This window comes from Vidua macroura, chromosome 34, assembly GCF_024509145.1.
Source record: "Vidua macroura isolate BioBank_ID:100142 chromosome 34, ASM2450914v1, whole genome shotgun sequence".
Lineage (NCBI taxonomy): Eukaryota > Metazoa > Chordata > Aves > Passeriformes > Viduidae > Vidua > Vidua macroura.
Genome location: NC_071604.1, coordinates 1,242,120 through 1,262,446, shown reverse-complemented (window position 1 = coordinate 1,262,446; position 20,327 = coordinate 1,242,120).

Here is a 20,327-nt window from a genome sequence, read left to right as displayed (position 1 = left end):
ATCCAAACGATCGAAGATGTGTCGCAGACCCAAGCTGCCCCCACCTCAAACCTGTGCTGCCCTGACAGTCCCAAGGGAACCCTACAAACTGACATCAGGAACCTGGGCTGGCCACTTTTCTTTCCCAGGGAAAAGAAGCAGTCTTTGTCTCCAGGGGCCTGTGGCCCTGAAGTGGCCGGACACCTCCAAAAATCCAAACGATCGAAGATGTGTCACAGACCCAAGCTGCCCCCAGCTCAAACCTGTGCTGCCCTGACAGTCCCAAGGGAACCCTACAAACGGACATCAGGAACCTGGGCTGGCCACTTTTCTTTCCCAAGGAAAAAGGCTGATTTTTGCCTCCAGGGTCCTGTGGCCCTGAGTGGCCGGACACCTCCAAAAATCCAAACGATCGAAGATGTGTCGCAGACCCAAGCTGCCCCCACCTCAAACCTGTGCTGCCCTGACAGTCCCAAGGGAACCCTACAAACTGACATCAGGAACCTGGGCTGGCCACTTTTCTTTCACAGGGAAAAGAAGCAGTCTTTGTCTCCAGGGGCCTGTGGCCCTGAAGTGGCCGTACACCTCCAAAAATCCAAACGATCGAAGATGTGTCGCAGACCCAAGCTGCCCCCACCTCAAACCTGTGCTGCCCTGACAGTCCCAAGGGAACCCTACAAACGGACATCAGGAACCTGGGCTGGCCACTTTTCTTTGCCAAGGATAAAGGACCGGTCTGTGTCTCCAAGGGCCTGTGGCCCTGAAGTGGCCGGACACCTCCAAAAATCCAAACGATCGAAGATGTGTCGCAGACCCAAGCTGCCCCCACCTCAAACCTGTGCTGCCCTGACAGTCCCAAGGGAACCCTACAAACTGACATCAGGAACCTGGGCTGGCCACTTTTCTTTCCCAAGGAAAAAGGCTGATTTTTGCCTCCAGGGTCCTGTGGCCCTGAGTGGCCGTACACCTCCAAAAATCCAAACGATCGAAGATGTGTCGCAGACCCAAGCTGCCCCCACCTCAAACCTGTGCTGCCCTGACAGTCCCAAGGGAACCCTACAAACTGACATCAGGAACCTGGGCTGGCCACTTTTCTTTCCCAAGGAAAAAGGCTGATCTTTGCCTCCAGGGGCCTGTGACCCTGAAGTGGCCGGACACCTCCAAAAATCCAAACGATCGAAGATGTGTCGCAGACCGAAACTGCCCCCACCTCAAACCTGTGCTGCCCTGACAGTCCCAAGGGAACCCTACAAACTGACATCAGGAACCTGGGCTGGCCACTTTTCTTTCCCAGGGAAAAGAAGCAGTCTTTGTCTCCAGGGGCCTGTGGCCCTGAAGTGGCCGGACACCTCCAAAAATCCAAACGATCGAGGATGTGTCGCAGACCCAAGCTGCCCCCACCTCAAACCTGTGCTGCCCTGACAGTCCCAAGGGAACCCTACAAACTGACATCAGGAACCTGGGCTGGCCACTTTTCTTTCCCAAGGAAAAAGGCTGATCTTTGCCTCCAGGGTCCTGTGGCCCTGAGTGGCCGGACACCTCCAAAAATCCAAACGATCGAAGATGTGTCGCAGACCCAAGCTGCCCCCACCTCAAACCTGTGCTGCCCTGACAGTCCCAAGGGAACCCTACAAACTGACATCAGGAACCTGGGCTGGCCACTTTTCTTTCCCAAGGAAAAAGGCTGATCTTTGCCTCCAGGGGCCTGTGGCCCTGAAGTGGCCGGACACCTCCAAAAATCCAAACGATCGAAGATGTGTCGCAGACCCAAGCTGCCCCCACCTCAAACCTGTGCTGCCCTGACAGTCCCAAGGGAACCCTACAAACTGACATCAGGAACCTGGGCTGGCCACTTTTCTTTCCCAGGGAAAAGGACCGGTCTGTGTCTCCAGGGGCCTGTGACCCTGAACTGGCCGGACACCTCCAAAAATCCAAACGATCGAAGATGTGTCGCAGACCCAAGCTGCCCCCACCTCAAACCTGTGCTGCCCTGACAGTCCCAAGGGAACCCTACAAACTGACATCAGGAACCTGGGCTGGCCACTTTTCTTTCCCAAGGAAAAAGGCTGATTTTTGCCTCCAGGGTCCTGTGGCCCTGAGTGGCCGGACACCTCCAAAAATCCAAACGATCGAAGATGTGTCGCAGACCCAAGCTGCCCCCACCTCAAACCTGTGCTGCCCTGACAGTCCCAAGGGAACCCTACAAACTGACATCAGGAACCTGGGCTGGCCACTTTTCTTTCCCAGGGAAAAGAAGCAGTCTTTGTCTCCAGGGGCCTGTGGCCCTGAAGTGGCCGGACACCTCCAAAAATCCAAACGATCGAAGATGTGTCGCAGACCGAAACTGCCCCCACCTCAAACCTGTGCTGCCCTGACAGTCCCAAGGGAACCCTACAAAATGACATCAGGAACCTGGGCTGGCCACTTTTCTTTCCCAAGAAAAAAGGCTGATCTTTGCCTCCAGGGGCCTGTGGCCCTGAAGTGGCCGGACACCTCCAAAAATCCAAACGATCGAAGATGTGTCGCAGACCCAAGCTGCCCCCACCTCAAACCTGTGCTGCCCTGACAGTCCCAAGGGAACCCTACAAACTGACATCAGGAACCTGGGCTGGCCACTTTTCTTTCCCAGGGAAAAGGACTGGTCTGTGCCTCCAGGGGCCTATGGCCCTGAGTGGCCGGACACCTCCAAAAATCCAAACGATCGAAGATGTGTCGCAGACCCAAGCTGCCCCCACCTCAAACCTGTGCTGCCCTGACAGTCCCAAGGGAACCCTACAAACTGACATCAGGAACCTGGGCTGGCCACTTTTCTTTCCCAAGGAAAAAGGCTGATTTTTGCCTCCAGGGTCCTGTGGCCCTGAGTGGCCGGACACCTCCAAAAATCCAAACGATCGAAGATGTGTCGCAGACCCAAGCTGCCCCCACCTCAAACCTGTGCTGCCCTGACAGTCCCAAGGGAACCCTACAAACTGACATCAGGAACCTGGGCTGGCCACTTTTCTTTCACAGGGAAAAGAAGCAGTCTTTGTCTCCAGGGGCCTGTGGCCCTGAAGTGGCCGTACACCTCCAAAAATCCAAACGATCGAAGATGTGTCGCAGACCCAAGCTGCCCCCACCTCAAACCTGTGCTGCCCTGACAGTCCCAAGGGAACCCTACAAACGGACATCAGGAACCTGGGCTGGCCACTTTTCTTTCCCAGGGAAAAGGACCGGTCTGTGTCTCCAGGGGACTGTGACCCTGAGGTGGCCGGACACCTCCAAAAATCCAAACGATCGAAGATGTGTCGCAGACCCAAGCTGCCCCCAACTCAAACCTGTGCTGCCCTGACAGTCCCAAGGGAACCCTACAAACTGACATCAGGAACCTGGGCTGGCCACTTTTCTTTCCCAAGGAAAAAGGCTGATCTTTGCCTCCAGGGTCCTGTGGCCCTGAGTGGCCGGACACCTCCAAAAATCCAAACGATCGAAGATGTGTCGCAGACCCAAGCTGCCCCCACCTCAAACCTGTGCTGCCCTGACAGTCCCAAGGGAACCCTACAAACTGACATCAGGAACCTGGGCTGGCCACTTTTCTTTCCCAAGGAAAAAGGCTGATCTTTGCCTCCAGGGGCCTGTGACCCTGAACTGGCCGGACACCTCCAAAAATCCAAACGATCGAAGATGTGTCGCAGACCCAAGCTGCCCCCACCTCAAACCTGTGCTGCCCTGACAGTCCCAAGGGAACCCTACAAACTGACATCAGGAACCTGGGCTGGCCACTTTTCTTTCCCAGGGAAAAGAAGCAGTCTTTGTCTCCAGGGGCCTGTGGCCCTGAAGTGGCCGGACACCTCCAAAAATCCAAACGATCGAAGATGTGTCACAGACCCAAGCTGCCCCCAGCTCAAACCTGTGCTGCCCTGACAGTCCCAAGGGAACCCTACAAACTGACATCAGGAACCTGGGCTGGCCACTTTCCTTCCCAGGGAAAAATGCTGATTTTTGCCTCCAGGGTCCTATGTGCCTTGAGTGGCCGGACACCTCCAAAAATCCAAACGATCGAAGATGTGTCGCAGACCCAAGCTGCCCCCACCTCAAACCTGTGCTGCCCTGACAGTCCCAAGGGAACCCTACAAACTGACATCAGGAACCTGGGCTGGCCACTTTTCCCTCCCAAGGAAAAAGGACCGGTCAGTGTCTCCAGGGGCCTGTGGCCCTGAGTGGCCGGACACCTCCAAAAATCCAAACGATCGAAGATGTGTCGCAGACCCAAGCTGCCCCCACCTCAAACCTGTGCTGCCCTGACAGTCCCAAGGGAACCCTACAAACTGACATCAGGAACCTGGGCTGGCCACTTTTCTTTCCCAGGGAAAAGGACTGGTCTGTGCCTCCAGGGGCCTGTGGCCCTGAAGTGGCCGACAGCCTCCAAAAATCCAAACGATCGAAGATGTGTCGCAGACCCAAGCTGCCCCCACCTCAAACCTGTGCTGCCCTGACAGTCCCAAGGGAACCCTACAAACTGACATCAGGAACCTGGGCTGGCCACTTTTCTTTCCCAGGGAAAAAGGCTGATTTTTGCCTCCAGGGGCCTGTGGCCCTGAAGTGGCCGGACACCTCCAAAAATCCAAACGATCGAAGATGTGTCGCAGACCCAAGCTGCCCCCACCTCAAACCTGTGCTGCCCTGACAGTCCCAAGGGAACCCTACAAACTGACATCAGGAACCTGGGCTGGCCACTTTTCTTTCCCAGGGAAAAAGGACCGGTCTGTGTCTCCAAGGGCCTGTGGCCCTGAAGTGGCCGGACACCTCCAAAAATCCAAACGATCGAAGATGTGTCGCAGACCCAAGCTGCCCCCACCTCAAACCTGTGCTGCCCTGACAGTCCCAAGGGAACCCTACAAACTGACATCAGGAACCTGGGCTGGCCACATTTCTTTCCCAGGGAAAAGGACCGGTCTGTGTCTCCAGGGGCCTGTGGCCCTGAACTGGCCGTACACCTCCAAAAATCCAAACGATCGAAGATGTGTCGCAGACCCAAGCTGCCCCCAGCTCAAACCTGTGCTGCCCTGACAGTCCCAAGGGAACCCTACAAACTGACATCAGGAACCTGGGCTGGCCACTTTTCTTTCCCAGGGAAAAATGCTGATTTTTGCCTCCAGGGTCCTATGTGCCTTGAGTGGCCGGACACCTCCAAAAATCCAAACGATCGAAGATGTGTCGCAGAACCAAGCTGCCCCCACCTCAAACCTCTGCTGCCCTGACAGTCCCAAGGGAACCCTACAAACTGACATCAGGAACCTGGGCTGGCCACTTTTCTTTCCCAGGGAAAAAGGCTGATCTTTGCCTCCAGGGGCCTGTGGCCCTGAAGTGGCCGGACACCTCCAAAAATCCAAACGATCGAGGATGTGTCGCAGACCCAAGCTGCCCCCACCTCAAACCTGTGCTGCCCTGACAGTCCCAAGGGAACCCTACAAACTGACATCAGGAACCTGGGCTGGCCACTTTTCTTTCCCAGGGAAAAGGACCAGTCTTTGTCTCCAGGGGCCTGTGGCCCTGAAGTGGCTGGACACCTCCAAAAATCCAAACGATCGAAGATGTGTCGCAGACCCAAGCTGCCCCCACCTCAAACCTGTGCTGCCCTGACAGTCCCAAGGGAACCCTACAAACTGACATCAGGAACCTGGGCTGGCCACTTTTCTTTCCCAGGGAAAAAGGCTGATCATTGCCTCCAGGGGCCTGTGGCCCTGAAGTGGCCGGACACCTCCAAAAATCCAAACGATCGAAGATGTGTCGCAGACCCAAGCTGCCCCCACCTCAAACCTGTGCTGCCCTGACAGTCCCAAGGGAACCCTACAAACTGACATCAGGAACCTGGGCTGGCCACTTTTCTTTCCCAGGGAAAAGGACTGGTCTGTGCCTCCAGGGGCCTATGGCCCTGAGTGGCCGGACACCTCCAAAAATCCAAACGATCGAAGATGTGTCGCAGACCCAAGCTGCCCCCACCTCAAACCTGTGCTGCCCTGACAGTCCCAAGGGAACCCTACAAACTGACATCAGGAACCTGGGCTGGCCACTTTTCTTTCCCAGGGAAAAATGCTGATTTTTGCCTCCAGGGTCCTATGTGCCTTGAGTGGCCGGACACCTCCAAAAATCCAAACGATCGAAGATGTGTCGCAGAACCAAGCTGCCCCCACCTCAAACCTGTGCTGCCCTGACAGTCCCAAGGGAACCCTACAAACTGACATCAGGAACCTGGGCTGGCCACTTTTCTTTCCCAGGGAAAAAGGCTGATCTTTGCCTCCAGGGGCCTGTGGCCCTGAAGTGGCTGGACACCTCCAAAAATCCAAACGATCGAGGATGTGTCGCAGACCCAAGCTGCCCCCACCTCAAACCTGTGCTGCCCTGACAGTCCCAAGGGAACCCTACAAACTGACATCAGGAACCTGGGCTGGCCACTTTTCTTCCCCAAAGAAAATAGCTGATCTTTGCCTCCAGGGGCCTGTGGCCCTGAAGTGGCCGGACACCTCCAAAAATCCAAACGATCGAGGATGTGTCGCAGACCGAAACTGCCCCCACCTCAAACCTCTGCTGCCCTGACAGTCCCAAGGGAACCCTACAAACTGACATCAGGAACCTGGGCTGGCCACTTTTCTTTCCCAGGGAAAAAGGCTGATCATTGCCTCCAGGGGCCTGTGGCCCTGAAGTGGCCGGACACCTCCAAAAATCCAAACGATCGAAGATGTGTCGCAGACCCAAGCTGCCCCCACCTCAAACCTGTGCTGCCCTGACAGTCCCAAGGGAACCCTACAAACTGACATCAGGAACCTGGGCTGGCCACTTTTCTTCCCCAGGGAAAAAGGACCGGTCGTGTCTCCAAGGGCCTGTGGCCCTGAAGTGGCCGGACACCTCCAAAAATCCAAACGATCGAGGATGTGTCGCAGACCCAAGCTGCCACCACCTCAAACCTGTGCTGCCCTGACAGTCCCAAGGGAACCCTACAAACTGACATCAGGAACCTGGGCTGGCCACTTTCCTTCCCAGGGAAAAATGCTGATTTTTGCCTCCAGGGGCCTGTGGCCCTGAAGTGGCCGACAGCCTCCAAAAATCCAAACGATCGAAGATGTGTCGCAGACCCAAGCTGCCCCCACCTCAAACCTGTGCTGCCCTGACAGTCCCAAGGGAACCCTACAAACTGACATCAGGAACCTGGGCTGGCCACTTTTCTTTCCCAGGGAAAAAGGCTGATTTTTGCCTCCAGGGGCCTGTGGCCCTGAAGTGGCCGGACACCTCCAAAAATCCAAACGATCGAAGATGTGTCGCAGAACCAAGCTGCCCCCACCTCAAACCTGTGCTGCCCTGACAGTCCCAAGGGAACCCTACAAACTGACATCAGGAACCTGGGCTGGCCACTTTTCTTTCCCAGGGAAAAAGGCTGATCTTTGCCTCCAGGGGCCTGTGGCCCTGAAGTGGCCGGACACCTCCAAAAATCCAAACGATCGAGGATGTGTCGCAGACCCAAGCTGCCCCCACCTCAAACCTCTGCTGCCCTGACAGTCCCAAGGGAACCCTACAAACTGACATCAGGAACCTGGGCTGGCCACTTTTCTTCCCCAAAGAAAATAGCTGATCTTTGCCTCCAGGGGCCTGTGGCCCTGAAGTGGCCGGACACCTCCAAAAACCCAAACGATCGAAGATGTGTCGCAGACCCAAGCTGCCCCCACCTCAAACCTGTGCTGCCCTGACAGTCCCAAGGGAACCCTACAAACTGACACCAGGAACCTGGGCTGGCCACTTTTCTTTCCCAGGGAAAAGGACTGGTCTGTGCCTCCAGGGGCCTATGGCCCTGAGTGGCCGGACACCTCGAAAAATCCAAACGATCGAGGATGTGTCGCAGACCCAAGCTGCCCCCACCTCAAACCTGTGCTGCCCTGACAGTCCCAAGGGAGCCCTACAAACTGACATCAGGAACCTGGGCTGGCCACTTTTCTTTCCCAGGGAAAAGGACCAGTCTTTGTCTCCAGGGGCCTGTGGCCCTGAAGTGGCTGGACACCTCCAAAAATCCAAACGATGGAAGATGTGTCGCAGACCCAAGCTGCCCCCACCTCAAACCTGTGCTGCCCTGACAGTCCCAAGGGAACCCTACAAACTGACATCAGGAACCTGGGCTGGCCACTTTTCTTTCCCAGGGAAAAAGGACCGGTCGTGTCTCCAAGGGCCTGTGGCCCTGAAGTGGCCGGACACCTCCAAAAATCCAAACGATCGAGGATGTGTCGCAGACCCAAGCTGCCCCCACCTCAAACCTGTGCTGCCCTGACAGTCCCAAGGGAACCCTACAAACTGACATCAGGAACCTGGGCTGGCCACTTTTCTTTCCCAGGGAAAAGGACTGGTCTGTGCCTCCAGGGGCCTGTGGCCCTGAGTGGCCGTACACCTCCAAAAATCCAAACGATCGAGGATGTGTCGCAGACCCAAGCTGCCCCCACCTCAAACCTGTGCTGCCCTGACAGTCCCAAGGGAACCCTACAAACTGACATCAGGAACCTGGGCTGGCCACTTTTCTTTCCCAGGGAAAAGGACCGGTCTGTGTCTCCAGGGGCCTGTGGCCCTGAACTGGCCGTACACCTCCAAAAATCCAAACGATCGAAGATGTGTCGCAGACCCAAGCTGCCCCCAGCTCAAACCTGTGCTGCCCTGACAGTCCCAAGGGAACCCTACAAACTGACATCAGGAACCTGGGCTGGCCACTTTTCTTTCCCAGGGAAAAATGCTGATTTTTGCCTCCAGGGTCCTATGTGCCTTGAGTGGCCGGACACCTCCAAAAATCCAAACGATCGAAGATGTGTCGCAGAACCAAGCTGCCCCCACCTCAAACCTGTGCTGCCCTGACAGTCCCAAGGGAACCCTACAAACTGACATCAGGAACCTGGGCTGGCCACTTTTCTTTCCCAGGGAAAAAGGCTGATCTTTGCCTCCAGGGGCCTGTGGCCCTGAAGTGGCCGGACACCTCCAAAAATCCAAACGATCGAGGATGTGTCGCAGACCCAAGCTGCCCCCACCTCAAACCTGTGCTGCCCTGACAGTCCCAAGGGAACCCTACAAACTGACATCAGGAACCTGGGCTGGCCACTTTTCTTCCCCAAAGAAAATAGCTGATCTTTGCCTCCAGGGGCCTGTGGCCCTGAAGTGGCCGGACACCTCCAAAAATCCAAACGATCGAGGATGTTTCGCAGACCGAAACTGCCCCCACCTCAAACCTCTGCTGCCCTGACAGTCCCAAGGGAACCCTACAAACTGACATCAGGAACCTGGGCTGGCCACTTTTCCCTCCCAAGGAAAAAGGACCGGTCAGTGTCTCCAGGGGCCTGTGGCCCTGAGTGGCCGGACACCTCCAAAAATCCAAACGATCGAAGATGTGTCGCAGACCCAAGATGCCCCCACCTCAAACCTGTGCTGCCCTGACAGTCCCAAGGGAACCCTACAAACTGAAATCAGGAACCTGGGCTGGCCACTTTTCTTTCCCAGGGAAAAGGACTGGTCTGTGCCTCCAGGGGCCTATGGCCCTGAGTGGCCGTACACCTCCAAAAATCCAAACGATCGAGGATGTGTCGCAGACCCAAGCTGCCCCCACCTCAAACCTGTGCTGCCCTGACAGTCCCAAGGGAACCCTACAAACTGACATCAGGAACCTGGGCTGGCCACTTTTCTTTCCCAGGGAAAAAGGCTGATCATTGCCTCCAGGGGCCTGTGGCCCTGAAGTGGCCGGACACCTCCAAAAATCCAAACGATCGAAGATGTGTCGCAGACCCAAGCTGCCCCCACCTCAAACCTGTGCTGCCCTGACAGTCCCAAGGGAACCCTACAAACTGACATCAGGAACCTGGGCTGGCCACTTTTCTTTCCCAGGGAAAAGGACTGGTCTGTGCCTCCAGGGGCCTATGGCCCTGAGTGGCCGGACACCTCCAAAAATCCAAACGATCGAAGATGTGTCGCAGACCCAAGCTGCCCCCACCTCAAACCTGTGCTGCCCTGACAGTCCCAAGAGAACCCTACAAACTGACATCAGGAACCTGGGCTGGCCACTTTTCTTTCCCAGGGAAAAGGACCGGTCTGTGTCTCCAGGGGCCTGTGGCCCTGAACTGGCCGTACACCTCCAAAAATCCAAACGATCGAAGATGTGTCGCAGACCCAAGCTGCCCCCAGCTCAGACCTGTGCTGCCCTGACAGTCCCAAGGGAACCCTACAAACTGACATCAGGAACCTGGGCTGGCCACTTTTCTTTCCCAGGATAAAATGCTGATTTTTGCCTCCAGGGTCCTATGTGCCTTGAGTGGCCGGACACCTCCAAAAATCCAAACGATCGAAGATGTGTCGCAGAACCAAGCTGCCCCCACCTCAAACCTGTGCTGCCCTGACAGTCCCAAGGGAACCCTACAAACTGACATCAGGAACCTGGGCTGGCCACTTTTCCCTCCCAAGGAAAAAGGACCGGTCAGTGTCTCCAGGGGCCTGTGGCCCTGAGTGGCCGGACACCTCCAAAAATCCAAACGATCGAAGATGTGTCGCAGACCCAAGATGCCCCCACCTCAAACCTGTGCTGCCCTGACAGTCCCAAGGGAACCCTACAAACTGACATCAGGAACCTGGGCTGGCCACTTTTCTTTCCCAGGGAAAAGGACTGGTCTGTGCCTCCAGGGGCCTATGGCCCTGAGTGGCCGGACACCTCCAAAAATCCAAACGATCGAGGATGTGTCGCAGACCCAAGCTGCCCCCACCTCAAACCTGTGCTGCCCTGACAGTCCCAAGGGAACCCTACAAACTGACATCAGGAACCTGGGCTGGCCACTTTTCTTTCCCAGGGAAAAGGACCAGTCTTTGTCTCCAGGGGCCTGTGGCCCTGAAGTGGCTGGACACCTCCAAAAATCCAAACGATCGAAGATGTGTCGCAGACCCAAGCTGCCCCCACCTCAAACCTGTGCTGCCCTGACAGTCCCAAGGGAACCCTACAAACTGACATCAGGAACCTGGGCTGGCCACTTTTCTTTCCCAGGGAAAAAGGCTGATCATTGCCTCCAGGGGCCTGTGGCCCTGAAGTGGCCGGACACCTCCAAAAATCCAAACGATCGAAGATGTGTCGCAGACCCAAGCTGCCCCCACCTCAAACCTGTGCTGCCCTGACAGTCCCAAGGGAACCCTACAAACTGACATCAGGAACCTGGGCTGGCCACTTTTCTTTCCCAGGGAAAAGGACCGGTCTGTGTCTCCAGGGGCCTGTGGCCCTGAACTGGCCGTACACCTCCAAAAATCCAAACGATCGAAGATGTGTCGCAGACCCAAGCTGCCCCCACCTCAAACCTGTGCTGCCCTGACAGTCCCAAGGGAACCCTACAAACTGACATCAGGAACCTGGGCTGGCCACTTTTCTTTCCCAGGGAAAAGGACCGGTCTGTGTCTCCAGGGGCCTGTGGCCCTGAAGTGGCCGGACACCTCCAAAAATCCAAACGATCGAGGATGTGTCGCAGACCCAAGCTGCCCCCACCTCAAACCTGTGCTGCCCTGACAGTCCCAAGGGAACCCTACAAACTGACATCAGGAACCTGGGCTGGCCACTTTTCTTCCCCAAAGAAAATAGCTGATCTTTGCCACCAGGGACCTGTGGCCCTGACTGGCCGGACACCTCCAAAAATCCAAACGATCGAGGATGTGTCGCAGACCCAAGCTGCCCCCACCTCAAACCTGTGCTGCCCTGACAGTCCCAAGGGAACCCTACAAACTGACATCAGGAACCTGGGCTGGCCACTTTTCTTTCCCAGGGAAAAGGACCAGTCTTTGTCTCCAGGGGCCTGTGGCCCTGAAGTGGCCGGACACCTCCAAAAATCCAAACGATCGAAGATGTGTCGCAGACCCAAGCTGCCCCCACCTCAAACCTGTGCTGCCCTGACAGTCCCAAGGGAACCCTACAAACTGACATCAGGAACCTGGGCTGGCCACTTTTCTTTCCCAGGGAAAAATGCTGATTTTTGCCTCCAGGGTCCTATGTGCCTTGAGTGGCCGGACACCTCCAAAAATCCAAACGATCGAAGATGTGTCGCAGACCCAAGCTGCCCCCACCTCAAACCTGTGCTGCCCTGACAGTCCCAAGGGAACCCTACAAACTGACATCAGGAACCTGGGCTGGCCACTTTTCTTTCCCAGGGAAAAGGACCGGTCTGTGTCTCCAGGGGCCTGTGACCCTGAACTGGCCGGACACCTCCAAAAATCCAAACGATCGAAGATGTGTCGCAGACCCAAGCTGCCCCCACCTCAAACCTGTGCTACCCTGACAGTCCCAAGGGAACCCTACAAACTGACATCAGGAACCTGGGTGGCCACTTTTCTTTCCCAAGGAAAAAGGCTGATTTTTGCCTCCAGGGTCCTGTGGCCCTGAGTGGCCGGACACCTCCAAAAATCCAAACGATCGAAGATGTGTCGCAGACCCAAGCTGCCCCCACCTCAAACCTGTGCTGCCCTGACAGTCCCAAGGGAACCCTACAAACTGACATCAGGAACCTGGGCTGGCCACTTTTCTTTCCCAGGGAAAAAGGCTGATCTTTGCCTCCAGGGGCCTGTGGCCTTGAGTGGCCGGACACGTCCAAAAAATCCCAACAAGCAAGGATGTGCCCTGCACTGGCACCTTTCCAAAGCATTGCACTAGATTCCAGCAATACTCTGCATTTCCAGTGGTTCAGCCTGTCTGCCCCTCATCCTGACCCTTAAAATGCACTAAGGAGTTCTAAAACAGCCCTTAGCAAGGTGTAACAATGCCCTAAAAGACACCAGACAAGTCCTAAGAAGCCTTCCAAAATCCCCTAAATATTCCTAATGGTCCTGCAAAAACACTCAAGGAATCCTGCTCAGCCTCCAAACCCTTCCTGGTGCTCTCTAGCCCACAGATGTCATCCCTACCTTTCTCCAGGGGGTCCTGCTGTCCTCTGAGGGTTCTGTCGTTGTCCTGGTGTGAGGGTCACTGCCTTGTCCTAGCGGGAGCGTTCCGGTGTGCTCTCGCTGTTAGGGTTGCTGTGTGGTGCTGCTGCTGGCAGGGCTGAAAAGGGAAAAGGCTCTTGTTAGGGGGGCTGCTTAGGCTGAGGTTAGGGCTGGGGGGAGAGGTGGTGCTCCTGTACCCTAACTTGCCTCCTAAGCTGTACCCTGTAGCCCTGATCTCCACTGCACTGTCCAGCCCTCAAGCCCTCGCCCTTTACCCCTCAACCTCTCCCTCTGCCCCCCAGCCCTCAGGCTCTGTGTGTCACCCTCGAGCCCCCCCTTTGCCCCTCAAGCCCCCTCTCAGCTGCCCCTCAGCTCCTGTGCGTCACCCTTAATCCCTCTCCTTTGCCCCTCAGCCCCCAGCTTCTCTGTGTCATGCTCCAGCTGCCCCTGCCCCCCTCAGCATCTCTCTGTCACCCACTGTCCCCTCTCCCTGTGCCTCCCTCAGCTCCCAGCCTCTGTCACCCTCAAGCCCCCACAGTGCCCCTCAGCCTCTATGTGCTGTGCCATGAAAAAACATAAAATTTCCCTAAAAACCCCTCATCTTCAAAATGTTCTAAAAGCCCCACAAAAACATAAAAATAGCCTCAGAATACCCTTAAAATACAAGAAAAATACCCTACTTTTAAAAAAACCCTAAAACACACCTAAATATCCCTAAAAAACCTTTAAGAAATCCCTCAATATTCCTAAAAGAGCTCTAAAAATACCCCAAAATACTTAAAATGCCCTGATAAGACCCTAAAAAAACCTAAAAGTTCCCTCAAAAGACCTAAAAATACCCTAGTCCTAAGAGTCCTCCACATACCCTCAATAGACCTAAAAAAGCCCCAAGAACACCCCAAAAAAAACCCATAAAAATTCTAATTAGTAGTAAGAAAGCCATGAAAATACCCTAAAAAAATCTTTTAAAAGCCCTAAAAAAGCCCTAAAAGTATCCTAAATAGTCACAGAAAATTCCTAAAAAGCTCCTGTGAAAAAAAACCCTAAAATATCTTTTTAAAGCCCTAAAAAACCCCTAAAAAAGTGCTCAGTCCCCAACCTCTACCAGTCACTCTCTAGCCAGCAAATATCATCCCTACCTTTTCATTAGGGTCACTGCCTGCAGCTGCTGGGAGGGTTCTGGGGCTGTCCCAGCATTAGGGTCACTGCCTGCAGCTGCTGGGAGGGTTCTGGGGCTGTCCCAGCAGTAGGGTTGCTGCCTGCAGCTGCTGTTGAGGAACACTGGTGTTCTAGGGGTGTGTTTAGGGTGAGCTTAGGGTTGGGGTGAGGGCTGCTGCTGTACCCTAACCCTTCCTGGTACCCCGTGCCCTGTCCTTTGTACCCCTAACCCTCAGGGTCAGCTCTCCACCTGTCAAGTCCCCCCCTTTTTGCCCCTCAGCCCGCAATGTCTGTGTGTCACCCCAAGCCCCCCGACACTGTCCTGTGGCCCCCTAACCTCCACCGTGCACTTTCCACCCTTGTAGGGGTGGTTTTAAGGGTGAGGTTAAGGGTGCTGTGAGGGCTGGTTCACCTGTCACCCTCAGGCACCCCCCACTTTGTCCCTCAGGACAGCCCCTGCCTCTCAGCCTCCTTGTGTCACCCTCAGGTTCCCACCGCAGCCTCTCTCTGCCACCCTGGAGCCCCCCTTTTTACTCCTAAAGACCCCTTTTGCCTCTCAGCTGCCCCCATGTTCTGTGTCACCCTCCAGCCCCCTCCCCTCAGCCCCAGGTGCCTTTGTGACACCGCGCGGCCCACAGACGTCGTCCCTGCCTGTTTTCTTTGGGTGTTGTCCTGCTGCGAGGGCCGCACTATCCCCACGAGTCCGGGCTCCCATGTCCTGCTGCAGGGAGTCACACCTGGGGCATGGGAGGAGTGAGGGATGGGGCAGGGGCGGGATGGGGAGGGGTGAAGGGTGGAGAGAGACTGGGGAAGGGGTGGGCTGGAAGGACAAGTAGGGGTGAGGGGTGGAGACGGGGACAGAGCAGAACAGGGCAGGGGGGAAGAGGGACATTTGCAGGGGGCAGTCCACATATCCCAGACCAAAGGTGCAGCAAAATACAATTTTAGCGGACAGGGCAAAGCCAAACACCACCTGCAAACTGACATCAGGAAGCAGGGCTGGCCACTTTTCTTTCCCAGGGAAAAGGGCATGTCAGGGCCACAGACCCCTGGAGGCAAAGATCAGCCTTTTCCCTGGGAAAGAAAAGTGGCCAGCCCAGGTTCCTGATGTCAGTCTGTAGGGTTCCCTTGGGACTGTCAGGGCAGCACAGGTTTGAGGTGGGGGCAGCTTGGGTCTGCGACACATCCTCGATCGTTTGGATTTTTGGAGGTGTCCAGCCACTGAGGGCCACAGGCCCCTGGAGACAAAGATCAGCCTTTTTCCTTGGGAAAGAAAAGTGGCCAGCCCAGGTTCTTAATGTCAGTTTCTAGCGTTCCCTTGGGACTGTCAGGGCAGCACAGGTTTGAGGTGGGGGCAGCTTGGGTCTGCGACACATCCTCGATCGTTCGGAATTTTTGGACGTAGCCAGCCACTGAGAGCTACAGGCCCATGGAAACAAAGATCAGCTTTTTTCCTTTGGAAAGAAAAGTGGTCAGCCCAGGTTCTTAATGTCAGTTTGTAGGGTTCCCTTGGGACTGTCAGGGCAGCACAGGTTTGAGGTGGGGGCAGCTTAGGTCTGCGACACATCCTCGATCGTTTGGATTTCGGACGCAGCCGGCCACTGAGGGCCTAACCCTAAACCCTAAACCCAAACCCTAACCCCTAACCCTACAAGATGGTGGCACCCATGTGGTCACATGATGGGGAGTAAAATGGCAGCACATGTGTGGTCATGTGACAGGGAGCAAGATGGTGGCGCCCATCGGGTCACATGATGGGGAGCAAGATGGCGGTGTCTACATGGTGGGGGTGATGTGGGTAGTGGGTATTGTAATGTGCCAGGTGGAGCACTAATTAGGGGTTGTATAGGTATATATAAAAAAGAAGAAAAACTATATGTCCGGTGCAGCAGTAGAAAGTTTCAGGCTCCCGGGGAGTAAATTCTTTTTTTTTAAAATAATTATTAAAAGTTTGTTTTTTATTTTACTCCCAGGGAGCCTGAAACTTTCTACTGCTGCTTTTTGAAAGCTAGAAAGGGAAACAAAGTTAGAAAGGAAAAGATGGAAAGAAAGAAAAAGACAGACTTAAGAGCCCACTTAAGAGAGCACTTAAGAGCCCACTTAAGAGCCCACTTAAGAGAGCACTTAAGAGCCCACTTAAGAGACCACTTAAGAGACCACTTAAGAGACCACTTAAGAGACCACTTAAGAGACGAAAAGAAATAGGAAAAGAATGGCAAAGAGTAAAAAATGAGAAGGGTTACAGTGAAAAAGACAGGGTGAGAGTGAAAAAGAGGACAAAAGAATAGAGAAAAAAAAGAAGAGAAGCTGGAGAGAAAAAGAAATAAAGAGTAAAAGCATCAACTACAGAGAAAAATAAATAGTTAGAAATAGTGAAACAGAGAAACAGAAGAAAAGACATACAGGGAAATAGAGAAGCAGAGAGAGAGAGAGTTAGAAACAGTGAGAAACAGAAACAAAGTTAGGGACGGACAGAAATGACGTGTCAGAAAGAAAACGAAGAGAAGAAGCAAAGGAAGAAATACAGTGGGGAAAAAAAAAAATGACTAAACCACACCAAAAAACACAGGAGCCAAAGGGGGAGGGGGAGGGAGCGGGGGGCATCATTATTAGGTTTGATTCAACTTTATTGAATATTTTTTTTTTATTTACATTCCAGCAAAACACGTGGAAACGATGTATACAAATGGGAACCCTACAAACTGACATCAGGAACCTGGGCTGGCCACTTTTCTTTCCCAGGGAAAAAGGCTGATCTTTGCCTCCAGGGTCCTATGTGCCTTGAGTGGCCGGACACCTCCAAAAATCCAAACGATCAAAGATGTGTCGCAGACCCAAGCTGCCCCCACCTCAAACCTGTGCTGCCCTGACAGTCCCAAGGGAACCCTACAAACTGACATCAGGAACCTGGGCTGGCCACTTTTCTTTCCCAGGGAAAAGGACCGGTCTGTGTCTCCAGGGGCCTGTGGCCCTGAACTGGCCGTACACCTCCAAAAATCCAAACGATCGAAGATGTGTCGCAGACCCAAGCTGCCCCCACCTCAAACCTGTGCTGCCCTGACAGTCCCAAGGGAACCCTACAAACTGACATCAGGAACCTGGGCTGGCCACTTTTCTTTCCCAGGGAAAAAGGCTGATCTTTGCCTCCAGGGGCCTGTGGCCCTGAAGTGGCCGGACACCTCCAAAAATCCAAACGATCGAGGATGTGTCGCAGACCGAAACTGCCCCCACCTCAAACCTCTGCTGCCCTGACAGTCCCAAGGGAACCCTACAAACTGACATCAGGAACCTGGGCTGGCCACTTTTCTTTCCCAGGGAAAAATGCTGATTTTTGCCTCCAGGGTCCTATGTGCCTTGAGTGGCCAGACACCTCCAAAAATCCAAACGATCGAAGATGTGTCGCAGACCCAAGCTGCCCCCACCTCAAACCTGTGCTGCCCTGACAGTCCCAAGGGAACCCTACAAACTGACATCAGGAACCTGGGCTGGCCACTTTTCTTTCCCAGGGAAAAGGACCAGTCTTTGTCTCCAGGGGCCTGTGGCCCTGAAGTGGCTGGACACCTCCAAAAATCCAAACGATCGAAGATGTGTCGCAGACCCAAGCTGCCCCCACCTCAAACCTGTGCTGCCCTGACAGTCCCAAGGGAACCCTACAAACTGACATCAGGAACCTGGGCTGGCCACTTTTCTTTCCCAGGGAAAAAGGCTGATTTTTGCCTCCAGGGTCCTGTGGCCCTGAGTGGCCGGACACCTCCAAAAATCCAAACGATCGAAGATGTGTCGCAGACCCAAGCTGCCCCCACCTCAAACCTGTGCTGCCCTGACAGTCCCAAGGGAACCCTACAAACTGACATCAGGAACCTGGGCTGGCCACTTTTCTTTCCCAGGGAAAAAGGACCGGTCGTGTCTCCAAGGGCCTGTGGCCCTGAAGTGGCCGGACACCTCCAAAAATCCAAACGATCAAAGATGTGTCGCAGACCCAAGCTGCCCCCACCTCAAACCTGTGCTGCCCTGACAGTCCCAAGGGAACCCTACAAACTGACATCAGGAACCTGGGCTGGCCACTTTTCTTTCCCAGGGAAAAATGCTGATTTTTGCCTCCAGGGTCCTATGTGCCTTGAGTGGCCGGACACCTCCAAAAATCCAAACGATTGAAGATGTGTCGCAGAACCAAGCTGCCCCCACCTCAAACCTGTGCTGCCCTGACAGTCCCAAGGGAACCCTACAAACTGACATCAGGAACCTGGGCTGGCCACTTTTCTTTCCCAGGGAAAAGGACCGGTCTGTGTCTCCAGGGGCCTGTGGCCCTGAACTGGCCGTACACCTCCAAAAATCCAAACGATCGAAGATGTGTCGCAGACCGAAACTGCCCCCACCTCAAACCTCTGCTGCCCTGACAGTCCCAAGGGAACCCTACAAACTGACATCAGGAACCTGGGCTGGCCACTTTCCTTCCCAGGGAAAAATGCTGATTTTTGCCTCCAGGGTCCTATGTGCCTTGAGTGGCCGGACACCTCCAAAAATCCAAACGATCGAAGATGTGTCGCAGACCCAAGCTGCCCCCACCTCAAACCTGTGCTGCCCTGACAGTCCCAAGGGAACCCTACAAACTGACATCAGGAACCTGGGCTGGCCACTTTTCCCTCCCAAGGAAAAAGGACCGGTCAGTGTCTCCAGGGGCCTGTGGCCCTGAGTGGCCGACAGCCTCCAAAAATCCAAACGATCGAAGATGTGTCGCAGACCCAAGCTGCCCCCACCTCAAACCTGTGCTGCCCTGACAGTCCCAAGGGAACCCTACAAACTGACATCAGGAACCTGGGCTGGCCACTTTTCTTTCCCAGGGAAAAATGCTGATTTTTGCCTCCAGGGTCCTATGTGCCTTCAGTGGCCGGACACCTCCAAAAATCCAAACGATCGAAGATGTGTCGCAGACCCAAGCTGCCCCCACCTCAAACCTGTGCTGCCCTGACAGTCCCAAGGGAACCCTACAAACTGACATCAGGAACCTGGGCTGGCCACTTTTCTTTCCCAGGGAAAAAGGCTGATCTTTGCCTCCAGGGGCCTGTGGCCCTGAAGTGGCCGGACACCTCCAAAAATCCAAACGATCGAGGATGTGTCGCAGATCCAAGCTGCCACCACCTCAAACCTGTGCTGCCCTGACAGTCCCAAGGGAACCCTACAAACTGACATCAGGAACCTGGGCTGGCCACTTTTCCCTCCCAAGGAAAAAGGACCGGTCAGTGTCTCCAGGGGCCTGTGGCCCTGAGTGGCCGTACACCTCCAAAAATCCAAACGATCGAGGATGTGTCGCAGACCCAAGCTGCCCCCACCTCAAACCTGTGCTGCCCTGACAGTCCCAAGGGAACCCTACAAACTGACATCAGGAACCTGGGCTGGCCACTTTTCTTTCCCAGGGAAAAGGACCGGTCTGTGTCTCCAGGGGCCTGTGGCCCTGAACTGGCCGTACACCTCCAAAAATCCAAACGATCGAAGATGTGTCGCAGACCCAAGCTGCCCCCAGCTCAAACCTGTGCTGCCCTGACAGTCCCAAGGGAACCCTACAAACTGACATCAGGAACCTGGGCTGGCCACTTTTCTTTCCCAGGGAAAAATGCTGATTTTTGCCTCCAGGGTCCTATGTGCCTTGAGTGGCCGGACACCTCCAAAAATCCAAACGATCGAAGATGTGTCGCAGAACCAAGCTGCCCCCACCTCAAACCTGTGCTGCCCTGACAGTCCCAAGGGAACCCTACAAACTGACATCAGGAACCTGGGCTGGCCACTTTTCTTTCCCAGGGAAAAAGGCTGATCTTTGCCTCCAGGGGCCTGTGGCCCTGAAGTGGCCGGACACCTCCAAAAATCCAAACGATCGAGGATGTGTCGCAGACCCAAGCTGCCCCCACCTCAAACCTGTGCTGCCCTGACAGTCCCAAGGGAACCCTACAAACTGACATCAGGAACCTGGGCTGGCCACTTTTCTTCCCCAAAGAAAATAGCTGATCTTTGCCTCCAGGGGCCTGTGGCCCTGAAGTGGCCGGACACCTCCAAAAATCCAAACGATCGAGGATGTTTCGCAGACCGAAACTGCCCCCACCTCAAACCTCTGCTGCCCTGACAGTCCCAAGGGAACCCTACAAACTGACATCAGGAACCTGGGCTGGCCACTTTTCTTTCCCAGGGAAAAGGACTGGTCTGTGCCTCCAGGGGCCTGTGGCCCTGAAGTGGCCGACAGCCTCCAAAAATCCAAACGATCG